The sequence below is a fragment of the Anthonomus grandis genome, chromosome 1, assembly GCF_022605725.1.
Source record: "Anthonomus grandis grandis chromosome 1, icAntGran1.3, whole genome shotgun sequence".
NCBI lineage: Eukaryota > Metazoa > Arthropoda > Insecta > Coleoptera > Curculionidae > Anthonomus > Anthonomus grandis.
The window spans coordinates 25,949,667-25,962,906 of record NC_065546.1 but is presented as its reverse complement, the minus strand read 5'-3'; the positions used below and the strand labels follow the sequence as shown (position 1 = coordinate 25,962,906).

The 13,240-nt window shown below is 27.7% G+C and overlaps 1 protein-coding gene and 2 long non-coding RNA genes across 3 annotated transcripts in view; 1 reads left to right on the top strand and 2 right to left on the bottom strand.

The window, feature by feature from the left end:
• LOC126743612 (octopamine receptor beta-1R-like) overlaps positions 1 to 3,241 on the bottom strand; it is a 156,275-nt gene extending 153,034 nt beyond the window's left edge. The window contains exon 1 of the mRNA XM_050450792.1: positions 3,104 to 3,241. The gene's annotated coding sequence lies outside the window, so the exon portion shown is untranslated. The remainder of the gene's footprint in view (positions 1 to 3,103) is intronic.
• Positions 3,242 to 7,979: 4,738 nt separating this feature from the next.
• LOC126743702 (uncharacterized) lies at positions 7,980 to 8,853 on the bottom strand. Its single transcript, XR_007662963.1, has 3 exons — positions 8,639 to 8,853; positions 8,433 to 8,580; positions 7,980 to 8,201 (listed from the first exon to the last, which is right to left on the bottom strand). It is a non-coding gene; the product is annotated as an uncharacterized LOC126743702 (long non-coding RNA).
• Positions 8,854 to 10,332: 1,479 nt separating this feature from the next.
• LOC126743634 (uncharacterized) overlaps positions 10,333 to 13,240 on the top strand; it is a 95,366-nt gene continuing 92,458 nt past the window's right edge. The window contains exon 1 of the long non-coding RNA XR_007662940.1: positions 10,333 to 10,751. This is a non-coding gene — a long non-coding RNA (uncharacterized LOC126743634). The remainder of the gene's footprint in view (positions 10,752 to 13,240) is intronic.

The following is a 13,240-nucleotide window of genomic DNA, read 5'->3' as shown; positions in this document are numbered from 1 at the left end:
AGCATTACTTTGCAGCTTCACCTCTTGCAATAGTTGAAAGATCTGTTCATTAGTTATAGGAGTCATTTTGCTTTAAAAACACTGGTCGGTTTGCTTGTATAGTAGGTCTCGCTGAGCGGTACGCTACTATCAGATTCCTTAAGATAACAATGACTTGGAACTTTTTACAAATTAGAGGTCGATAGTTATATTGTTTATATTATATTTATAGATTATATAGTTTATATAATCTATAAATATTTAGTTTATATTGTTTTGATTTTTTAAACTTCTTATTTATAAATGAAAACATTTATTAAACTTACAGATCTTTATAGAGTTGGTTGTCTGGTATGTAACGAATAAATATCACTAACTTTTATGTTTTAATTTTTATTATAACTTAGCAAATTTATTACTTAACGAGGAGCAAATAAAAAATTAAGTTTGTTTTATTGTTAGACCTACTATGTTCCAATATATAATTATAATATATAATTATATATTGGAATAATATATAATTTTCCATTTCAAATGTTTTCATGTATCTGTCCATACAAATTTGTAATTGTTTTGGCTTAAAAAGTTTAAAATAAATTGCTAAGAAAAACAAATTAATAGAAAAGTAGTTTAAACAAAGACAAAACTGTTAAAAGCTTTAGTTATTAAATAAAAACTTTAAAAAATCTGCCAACTTATCATTTCCTTCTCAGGGAGTAGTGAATAAATAGCACAAAATCAACGTGTATTTTAAAAAATGTATGTTTCATAAGAATGTTAAAGTTTAGGTATAGAGAAATCACATATTAAGGCATTTATTATCGAAATTGTCTCAGTATTTTCACAAAACACAAAATATTTTAAAAACTTCAATGTTTAGGCTGGGTAAACCTTAAATATATTATAAAATCTACCTTTATTTACGATGTAGAATCTAAAAATTATATATATAATATACCGCGTGGGTGTTATTATTAAATGGGTGTTACCATTTAAAAAAGATAACCACGATATGTTTCTGTACTTTAAAACACCCTGTATGTCATAAAAATAATTTTAAAAGATGCTTCTGGAACTTGATATTCGCAAAAACAAAAGCAGTAAATATATATCTACAGGTATTTCATTTTTTAACATTTGTAAATAAACTATAATTTTAGAAAAGAAAAATCTCTAAACGAGATTGAACTAAATTTAAATGAATTTGTATATTTGTATGTAATAGAACTACCAGTAATGTAATAACTACCAGTAAATAAAAATATAATGGACTTAATACTTGCCTAAAGTTCTAAATTCAAATTTCAGTTATTTATTCTTGTATATAGAATTAAATTTCAGATATTTATTGGTGTTCATGTATATAGTGCTTTCTTGAATTCTATTTGAGTAGCTAATAAATGCTACTAAATTAGTTTTAAAATCAAAAATAAATAAAGAAGATATTTATATCCAGTTATTGGTATTATTAGTTTATTTTTTGGGTATGGTTGATCATATAACTAACCTAACCACTACCGGGTCCTCTGAAACTATTACCGAAAATTTGTCTAGTATGTAAAAGGATCTTTTTAATTATATATTTCATGATATTTTCCTTTTTCATAAAAACGAAAATGCAAAAACCGAAACATCCAAGTAAAATCAGATAGTTGATAGGAAAATGAAGATAAAGAGTTATTTGTTGTTAGATTCATTGCATTTTTTTATAATATCATGCATTTTTTATATATAATATTGCTTTTTAAATTATAAGCCTAAGTTTCTTATTATCTAATCAAGTAGAATGCTGACTACAATTACATGTAGCACCATAAAAAATAATTCTTATGTTAATATTTATACCTTGCGTATTATACAGTGTCTACGGATAGAGTACACATAAGGTATATACCAAAAATTTAAGAATAGAATTCTCGTTACGAGTTCTGATCCTAAACTTTAAAATTCAAAAAACTAAATCTTTTAATTAGGATAGAAAAAAAAAGATTATTTTAAAAGTGATAAAAGTAAACTACTTTATTTTTAAAATGCCAAAAATATTTATTGCGGAAAGCTAAATGGTTTAAAATGTTGTACTTATGTGAATTTTCAAGCAAATTATTTTATTTTAATTTCCTCATTTAAATTACATTTGGTTAAATTGAATAAATATTAAGAAAAAAATTTATATAAATAAAGTTATAAGAAATATGAGAAATTATGCTTAGAATTTTTCACTGTCAAAATTAGTTGAGTAATGAACAGTAATAATAAATTATTCTATTGCAAAAAATGTAGATGCTACCGATAATAATACAAATTCGTGAAGTAAAAAATTCTAAGAATTAAAGAGACCTATTATCAAAAATCATTTTGATCAAAAAGCACTTTGATTTATCCATTAAAAAAATCGTATTCTACCGGAGCAACTACAAAAGAATGTCTTAAGCAGAATAACTAGAATAAAACACCATTTAAAAATAACAAAAAAACAAATGATTCATTTTTACAGAGTAGTATTTAAATATTCCTGGACCATGTAAGATGGCCCTTACAGAAAAGCTTATGTAATGTTTAGAAATGCTTATGTTCTTTTTTGAATAAAGATTTTTAGTTACTTTAGTATTTGGAATATATTATGTAAAATAATGTACGTCTTTATTCTAACTGAATATTACATTTAAACTAAAAAATTACCCTTAATTTTCCTGCTGATTTTGCGATGTCGGATGATAATTTTAAAACCGATTTCCTTAAGAATAAATAGGTAAAAAACAAAGTTGCTGGATTGGTAATTTCATGTTCTGTAAAAAGTAATTTATTAACTACTCTTGCCTATTAAATAAATTATGTAAGTATTTCAAAGAGTGTAATAAAATTTACATATTCTCAACCTTAAGTTTATGGTTCTATTTTATAACCCTAATATTGTAGTTAACTTTTCGGTATTCGAAATTCTTATTAGATCTTAATTAATTATAACAATTTGGTAAATTTATTTTCATCTAATTACCCCACATTTTTAGCTCGCATTTCTTTCACCGTTTTCTACAGGTTTCGAGTCATTGAATATATTACGTGCTATATTAGCTAGGTATATAAATATACAGAAACTTTTCTTGTTAAAAAAGCCCTTACTTACCCTTTTTTATATTTAAGACGTAAGTACACATTAAATACAACAACAAATCAATCACAATCATATATTTCGCACCCTTAGTTAACACTATCTCCAGCGTAATGCCTTTCGCGAAACCTCACAAAACTCTGACGGTGAACAGCGACGGAATCATTCGGTTCGCTTTTAGCGTGGCTTTCCACCTGGATAAGATGCGCGCTAACCGTGTTCCGCTTCCACTCAAAGTTTAGAGGCCTTTCAACATTTATCGATTATAAAATATCTCTTATTAAATGCATATACATATTGTTGTTTTAAGAGAGTTGAAAGCCTATAAGATACCATGTTTTAAAATAAAAACAGGATTATTCGAAAAAATTTCTAAAGATAGCCTTGTTGACCTTAACTACTTAATAGTACAGTTATTGTTAGTAAAGTTAAATATGTACCTTAATCTATTGTATTTGTCAATCAATAAAAACTAAGCATGTACTTTAAGCAATCTTTTTTTGGCTATAGCACTTGCTTAACTAGTAATTGCTTTAAGGAAAAGCAATTGCTAAATTTTTTTATGAACTATATTTCTTAAACAATAAAATAAAATGTTCAGATGATGTCGTTAATGTGTTTTAAGACCTAAATAAAAATTACATGCTGCACCAGCAAGAGAAATTAGTTAAGAGACAAAAGCAAGGTATTTCTATGCCAAACAGTAGTTTTTCAGAGAAAAGAAAATACTACAACTTCATACGAATTCAGGTTGAAGATATTTATGCATTTTATTCTTTTGTTTCCTTGTGATTAGTAACGCTATAGTATTTTTATTAAAATAATAAATTTCTAATTATAGTCGTTTAGCTTTCTTATCACTTCAAGGGGCTTTATTCCAAATGTTGGCCTTCCCTAAAACGACTTTCGTCACGGAAATGTAAGTTTTCTAAGGAAAGTTTTCATCTTATTCAGAGACTGGCCCCACTCGTCTTTCACCAGTGTCAATCAAAAAATAATGCGCTAACCAGACCACATTTAAATAAACACTATTAGAACGATATAATTTTTCGAAGTTGCTGTCTCGACACTCGTTGGAGTGAATACTTTTTTTGCACGAACATTTATATTCGAGGCCATAACTACCAAATTCCAAATCGAACGAACAAGATTGTACGAAAATCAAATGCAAGCTGGCATTTTTTTTTGCTAAAATCAAAAGAAAACATTCAAGTTTTAATCTTTTTAATTAGTTTTCTAAAACATAAATTTTTAGATCTTAACAAAATCTAAAGATTTCACCCAAAACAGCAAAGGTGTTTGCTGAACGTATTAATATTGGTTTGTTGTTTTATTATTATCTACATTATTAAGGCAAATTAAATTAAATATACAGGGTGTTATTTTAATATAAGGATAAAATTGAGGAGCGTGTTTCTTGGACGAAATCAAGCAAAAAATTTACTATAAATTTGTCTAATAAATTTGATATTTGTATTCATGTATACATTTGAGCCATATATTCGAATGTTTTATCGAAAAAACATACAAAAAAAACATGCTGAGAATAGAATTATAAAAATAGTAATTAATTAAGATGATCAGATTTAGGCGTTATGACTATTCAAAATAATGGTTTTTATTTTTGTTATGTATTTTTATGTTGTTTAAAGGAAAAACGCCATGGATGTTTAACAACTGCATACCAATTTTCAGGAAAGTATCTACAGGGGTATTAAATTTACCAAAAAAAGGAAGTTTTTTACTTTCAACTTTGCCACCCTGTAGTGTAAAACCTAAGACATTTAGGACCTATATTCATATAAGGGACCTTTTTTGCTTGATTTCATCCGAGGAATACGCTCCTAAATTTTGTCACAATAATTAACACGCCCTGTATAAAAATAAAGATTTTCTTTTGATTAGTTAAATTCCTATTTTGATTAAAAAATACATTATTCATTTTCGTTGTTGAAAAAAGTGTGCTATAGGGTAATTATTAGGCGGTCTTTAAATGAATGTTTGAAATAGTTGAGAATTGATGTACTGACATTGATTAATAAAATAGCTTATACGAATATTTCAAACATTAGAAGTACCTCTAATCGTGCTTGTCTTCTAAAAGTGATGTAGTTGCCTATAAACTAACTAAAGTGTAAGTACACATATTTAGATCCTTTGCTTTAATTAATATAGCTTCAAATATTATGTGTTTTGTGGGTAAATAATATTATTATTATATTTTTACTTTATTTATTTTACAGGACATATGTTTGCACTTAAAAGCCGGCTGAAAAAGGTTGGCGACTATTGACAAGAAAGACTTACGAAATCAAAAGACTTATGGAGCCCCAGCACGGAACCCTGCATCGGTTTGTTGTTCAGTCTGAAACCATTTGTATATGATCTCTCTTTTTATCAATGTAAACCCACAGAAATCCTGCCATTGATCTCTGCCTTCGATATGGGTAACCTAACCAAGCACGTTACAAAACGTAATATCTGCGGATATAGTGTTTTTGTTATTCTTGATAAATTTGTTGGCAACTTGTAATCAACATACAGGGAATGTACTAAAGCATGTTATAAGATAATAATAAAATGTTATATACATGGCATGTTACAGGTATGTCAGTATGGTACATTTAACCAATCCCAAAATATTGATGTACCCTCAATATAACATTGTAGTGTCGCTCAGATGTTAATCAACTCTGCAATCTGAGTTTAACATTTGAGTGCAATTTACTTGTGGATCGGCACTCGACGGTAGCCATATTTTCTGCTTTTCCTTGCTATTCCTTTCTGGCAATTCTCGGTTCCCGTTCTGCTGGTGGAGTTGAGTTGGAGTTTGAATTTTTTGACTTTTTCTGTTGTAATAGCTGCCCATTCCCGCCTGTGCCATATCAGCTGGAAATTGAGGCTTAAAAAGTTAATAGTGTACCCAGCTAGCACAGATATGTACCTGTAATGTTCTATCCCTAAATGTTATGTTAATAAACCTCGTGCGATGTACTTTTAATGTAACATAGAGAGACCCGCAAGCGCCGAATTACCGCAACTGCGCTCTAGAAAGATATAATGAAGGTATGTGACAGTGGGACTATAATGTAATATTAGTTAAAATTGTTGTAGGTAAATGTTGTATGTATATTATAAACAGTGTATCACGAATACGTAACAATGTAGGTAAAACAAATATGTATTTTTTTTTAATTTATTGAATTAACCAGCTGTTACAAAAATATAATATAAAGTAATAGATAATAAGAAAAAATTACTAAATTTAACTAAAAGAATTGCAAAAATTTTAATTTTATTATTTTATATTTAATATAAATAAATCACAGTTTATAATTATTAAATACTATAGATATACAATAATACTTACAATTTCAAAATAAAACAATATAATTTAAATATATTATGCTAAATTTATTACCTCAAATGCTAGTTATCTCCCTATTCAGCATAGTCGCTGGATGTGGGAAAAATAGATCATTACAGCTGCTAGAATACAATTCAATATGTGACATTAATTAACCTTAATGTTAAGTAAAATTCATTAAAATTGACAATTCAAATGTTTAGTGGAATTGAATTAATGTTTGGTTTAACAACTTATATACTTGTTTACTATGATTAGGCTGTAAGAAATATTTTATAGGTTATGCCTATGCTTCAGAAAAATTAGAGTCACATAAAAGAATACCAAGTGAAATTATTACTTTCTTAAAAAATATATCTTCAACGTATTTAATCGTAGCCAAATTCTTTTTCCTAGATTTTTTTTTTAACTAAAGTTGTTTGTACTATTAAAAAGCCTTTTGAAAATCCTAAAAACCATTTTACTATAATAAAAAATGCAAATACTAATAAACGCATTTTTTAAGACAATAAATAATAATATTTTTGCTTAGAACATTGAAAGGCTAGAAGTAGCATGCCGTGGAACTATGGGCAGGTTTGTGTGCTTGCAACATCTCTGATGCAATGATGCCAAATGCTTATAGAGAAATGGCAAAAATCACTTTATAATATCATACAAATTTTCAGTTGTTTCCGAAGGCTCAAAACAATACTACTACTCCTCTTTAATAAAATATTAAGCATTTTTTTAAATAAATTTGATAAGATACTCTATATCGAAGTCAATATACGTTAAATAAATGAAAATAAAGTACGAAGAAACGAGAAAACGGTAATGGCATTGCAACGCCGCTCGATCGCATTGTTGATGCCACCGATACAAGCACTCTCTAACAGTGACGTCGTTAACAAATATTTACCTGATAATTTTTTATTAATTATTATAGAGTTTGAGACGAGTATAAGTAATATTACCATTTATGAGCTATTTATGTGTTTTTTTAACGGACTTCGTTAGAGGAAGGTCCTAATAAAAGGCAGCATTTTTGTCAAAGCATTTTTATGGAAATTAAATATTTTATTAATATAATATTATAGATTTCTTAATAAATCATGTTTTAAGACACAAATTTTTAACATTTTGCAAAATTTTATCGTTATTGTTATATTGGACAAAACTCAGTTTTACATCACTTACTTTATATCACATAATATATACTTCTATGGTGCTGATTTTTTCAAAGGGACAGTATTGCTTCAGCGGAAAGAGTTAAAACCACAAGGATGTATAAATTGTGAAAGAGTTGCAGGTTTTTTATAGGTTATAAGATTTTTATTATGAGTATTTAGCCTGTACAATGGTTTTGAGACATTTTACAGTGACCTATATAATACCTAATACCAATTATTATATCATATTAATTTATACTAAAAAACAAAGCTTACCTAAGAATAAAGACTATGTACAATAGATTAGATTAGATAGTTTATTAGTAGTAATATACAAACAAGTACTTTTATAAGTCAAATAAAATATGTAGTATGTTGGGCTTTTTCGAAAATCATGTTATTATTTCTTAAGTATTTTAATAATGACTTGAGACATCTAATTCAATTTCTTTGGCGCAAATTTGTTTGTTGCAATCTTCGAATTTTAATTTTTTGTTCTTTATTTTTTTTCCATAATTTGGTGACAAGTTATTTTGCTTTTGAAACGGTGGAATCATTAGTGCTTAAGTCCTCAGGATATCATTTTGATTTTACCCTACAATAATATACATAAAAATATAGTATTACCAAAATTTAAAAAAAATATTAAAAATGTATTATGATAATCCAATTGATCAATTTATAAAAACAATATAAAGAATCTTTGTAATTGCATTTAATTAAACAAATATAACACAATAAAATACTATATCACTCTTAAATAATATATATAAAATAGGATGATACATATCATAAAACTAGTAATCTCTTTTGAGTGTATTTTTACCTTTTCCTTGGCAGAGTCAGGGAATGTATAGCAGTTAAACAAAAACGGCTTGGATGAAAAATAGTAATTGTTGACCTAGACCCCACGGTAACTACGCGGTAACACGGTTACCTCCGATGCAGTTATTGTTGATGATGAATGATCAGATCTGTAATTATACAAAATTTGATGTATCAAGAATATTAATCTATTTTAATTATCCATACTTGTCTATATTAGCTTCACTGTTTGTACTATATACCATTTTGGAAGCTAAAGAAGTTTTTGCACTCTTCAGGAAAACTACCCCTGCAGCTTTGAAGGGTAAATCACTTGGTAAATTAACTGAATTATCGCCTGCTGTGCATCAGAAATCCTAGTAAAAAAAATAGTTTTACACACATACCTAATTTAATAAGTATTAGGTATAAATAAGCTTATATAAGTAACACTAACACTTTTTGTGACGATTTTTTTACACTAGAAAAATATATGTAAAAAAAATTACCTTTAAGGTAGAGCTGATTTTTTTAATAAAATCTGGCTACTGATAATATTATCTTCCTTAAATATATAAGAAATCACTTCTAAGGATGTGATCTGAACAAATATTGAAAATTAAAAATAAAATTAATTAATTAATTAATTATAAAAATTAAAATTTTTAATTGTGTTGATTTCCATTAATGAAATCCATTGTTCGCTTTGTGCATATACAGGGTTGTTGATGGTACCTTAGACGGTCACGGAGAACGGAAAATAATTTTTATTTGAAAATTTGGCAACATGGGTTTTAGCTGATGATCTAACGATTAAAAATATTTTTAGCGATGCAGCGTTGCCGCTTATACCAAAAAGTAGTAGCAACTTTGTTATTTTAAATGGAATACCCTGTATATTTTTTTATTTTCCGATCCGCTATCACTTTATGATTGGTTTTGTATAAGGTATTCCTATACTTATCTTTGGTGGTTTTCGAGAAATTATTTATTTTTTTTTATTTTTTGACCAAAACATAGCTTCAAATAAATTTGTATTACTACGGCACTAACGCGCAGAACCTTGAAATTATAAACGTAATTTATGGAAGTATTGTACATTATTTTTCACTATGAAAATTTGTTCTACGTTATACAGGGTTGCTCAAAATTAGTGATTTTACCGCTAGATACAAAAATGGTAAAAAGTGCATTTTTTTAAATAAACACCCTGTATATTATAACATATTCTAAAAGGAGATTAAAATCCCTGTCTAAAGAGGTATTATGTTCCTATATCGAAGTAGTTCGGTTTCGGAAATAAAAGCAATTTTCTGTAAAAATCGGAATATTTTGACATATTTGCTTTAGTTGGCCATGAAAAGTCATGATGAAACAATGCTATGCTATTGATGTTTGACAGTGACATTTAGTTGATTAATAGTAAATACGCTTGGGTGTTTTTTTAAAATAGTGACCTGAAAATTCATTAAAATGGAAAGAAATAGTTATTCAAATGAAGTTTTGATGAATCTATTTATTATTCATGGACAATGTGACAAAATTGTAGCAAGAACATGCAGAAAGTTCAATGAAATGTACCCGAATTTACAAAAAATGGATAAAAGAAAATTTGTGCGAATACAAAATAACTTTATACAATTTTGGAAATTTGCGTCGACTTGACAACAGAGAATCGGCAAATATGTTTGTAAACAAAACATCCCTCTTGCCCCTGTGCACATGTTGGACTCAAACAAAGTTGTTGTTTACTAATTCTAGCCTTTCAATGTTCTAAGTATTTTTGCTTCTAAAAAGTACTTTTTGGTGGTAAAAAAGCATTCTCCAGCGCCTAAAAGATGTATCTTTCAAAGTGGCGACTCGGAACTCTTCGTAATACTTCGAGAGGTGTGAAGCGATTTAACTAACTTAACAACCAAAGTCACCTTTTTAGATCAATGTCATTTTTTGGTAATATTTCTTTTCAGCTTGCAAAGTCTATAAATCTCACAATTGCTTTTAAAACTACAAACAGTTTAAAACACCGGTATGAACGTTGAATGTGGCGGGGCGGAATAGTCTGCCACCCAAGATGGCCGATTGATTCTGATTGTCTAATTTTTGACGTACATCAAATATGACAATAGTGACGTTAATGACATTTTAACTGTCGTATTTGACGATTGTCTTTTTTAAGTTTTCTTTGGGTGGAAAACAAGCCAAGCCTCATGATTATCTCCCAATTTAAAGTTTTTAAGTAAATTAATAGCTTTTTGTATTTTTTTTGAGTCCTGGGTTGATAAATTATTTTACAAACGTGCCAACATCGAATCATCGTGCAACTACATAGAGCAGGAGACAGGTAAATTTCAATTACGACATACCTAAGTGTTTTCTAATAATGTTTAGGTGTATCTTGTTGTATTATCATTTTCCAGGATATAATTATAGATTTAATCCGATTTTGGACATATCTGTGTCACTGTTCTCAATTTAACTTTTTTTTACAATTCAGTTTTAATTCTTGAACCGTCGCTGGGAAAATATCAAGTATTTCCTTTTCCTTGTCTTCATCTAGATTAAGATATTCATGCAAATATTCTTTATTTACTAGTTTGTATATTAGGAATTTCCCAGACAGTCACAGAAATCATAATAGATTTTTTTTAATTTCCATTGAATCCATCCTTACAAAAATCTTGTCTGTCATGTAAGTCTGACTAAAAATGTCACCAATTATTGAGTTTGCTCCAAACACTTTTCTGGTTCTTGAGTATAAATGATATTCACATGGAGTAAAAATGATGACACATCCAGATTGACATATCCTTCTCAAAAATTGATTTCTCTACGACTTAATCCACCTTAAGTTAATGAAAATTCAGAGATTAGAGGGACACAAAGTCAATGGTCTCAAAAGATGTTTATTTTAAAAAAAATAATTACACGTGTTTCGCTCTAAGGCACCGTCAGATCTAAAAGAAAATAGAAAGCAACCCTAGTACATATATATAATTATAAATATATGGTTTATAAATATTTAAAGGATGAAATCAAAAGTGAACTTCAAAACTACAACAACAATCTTTAAGCGTTGGTCATTCTAGAAAACAGAAAAAGTTTCGACAATCTAAAATGTTTTTAAAAAAAATCTTGAATATCCTCATTTAATACTCATGATACACAATCAGAATAATTTTGTTTTTTAACTTTTTAGCTAATGATACTAAGATTTTAATAAGTAATATCTTATTTTTTAAAATACCTAATTTACCTGAGACATTTTGATAGTAAATGCTATGCTTTTTACAATCCTATTTTATTTACTGACCCATAATTTAAATCATGTTATTAGCTTAAAGTAAAATTATAGACTTATATAAAATCCTTTAAAGTATTATTTAGAACCTTAATTGTAATCATAACTAAATGTGATAATCAATAGTTACTAATAATAAAAACTTATGTATTTTATTTAAGAAGAATATTGTATACACTATACACTGTCTTAATCTGTTTTCTTATGGTTCATGTTCTATACTTACTGGAGACAACCCCACTGACTTGTGACATCTTTACCCGATTGTGACTAACCAAAAATCAAAAGTCATATTTTGTTTTTATTCGCTTATACTAAAAAACTAAAATGGAAAAAACATGCATATTAACTTGTACATATGTATTTGTGTCGTATCTAGTCATTATTAATTAACTTATTTACAATGAGAAGCCAGATTTATTTTAAGTTCAGTTTCTGTCTTTATAAGAGTTTATGTTTTCCATAATATTTATTTGTTTGTTTTCCATAATATGTGGATATACATTATTTTGTTACAATTGTATAGATGGTTAAAAAATATATATGATTAATTTTTTATTTAAGTATGTTTGTTAGATATTTCTTATAATGTTTTATATACTTATGGAAACAAAAAAAGCAGGTAATTTTTTCTGAAACTCCAGAAATTAGGATTTTCAGTTAAAATATGCTTTATACCTGTAAAAATTCTATTTTTTACATAAAAGGTCTTATTAATACCATACCTACAGTTTGGAGTATTTAATTTATATTGTAACTTTTTTTATGCATTTTAAAACCCTCTGTTAAATTTATTTTAATTTATCTTAAAATAAAACATTTAAAAGACAATTTAGTTTTGTTTTTTTTTAATTTAAAATTTGGTCTCATATCTAATATGCCAATTTATAATTTTTGGTAAGTATCTATAGCTAAATATCTTAAATAAGCAATGTCTTGAGAACCAAATTTAAATGAAATAATATTTTAGTTGATGTGTTAATTCTTGATTGAAGATTGAATGAGGGATGTCTGAGATGCAATATTTAAATTTTTTCTCAACATTTAAAATTAACGATTTTAATTAAATGTGGGTATTTCTAAACTGATAAGCATATCACTCGTCAGTTAACGCTCCAACTTTTGTAATTCTGCAAATTACTTCAAATCTAAATATCAGGCAATAGATCAGGCTTAAATTTCCCGCCACACGCCACCCAAGATGGTTGCCCCTGTCTTTGTCAACAACGTCAATAAAGCTGTTAACAGAGTTTCTGTCTGTTCATTAGGTAACACGCATTTCTCTATATTTGTGTTCTTAGGTTTAAAAAGGCAGCTAGTTAGTACAATAGATAAGGCAGATTTCTTTTCAAAATCAGATTATGTAATGACTGTTATGCCATTTACATAGGGCAATCGGGGAGAAAAATTTCCACCAGAATAAAGGAACATACGAGTATGGTGGACAGGTACAGGGATACTGACATGATTGAAACTAAATCGGCGTTTGCAAATCATTTATTGGCCTCCTCACATGGTTTTTTTTTAACTCA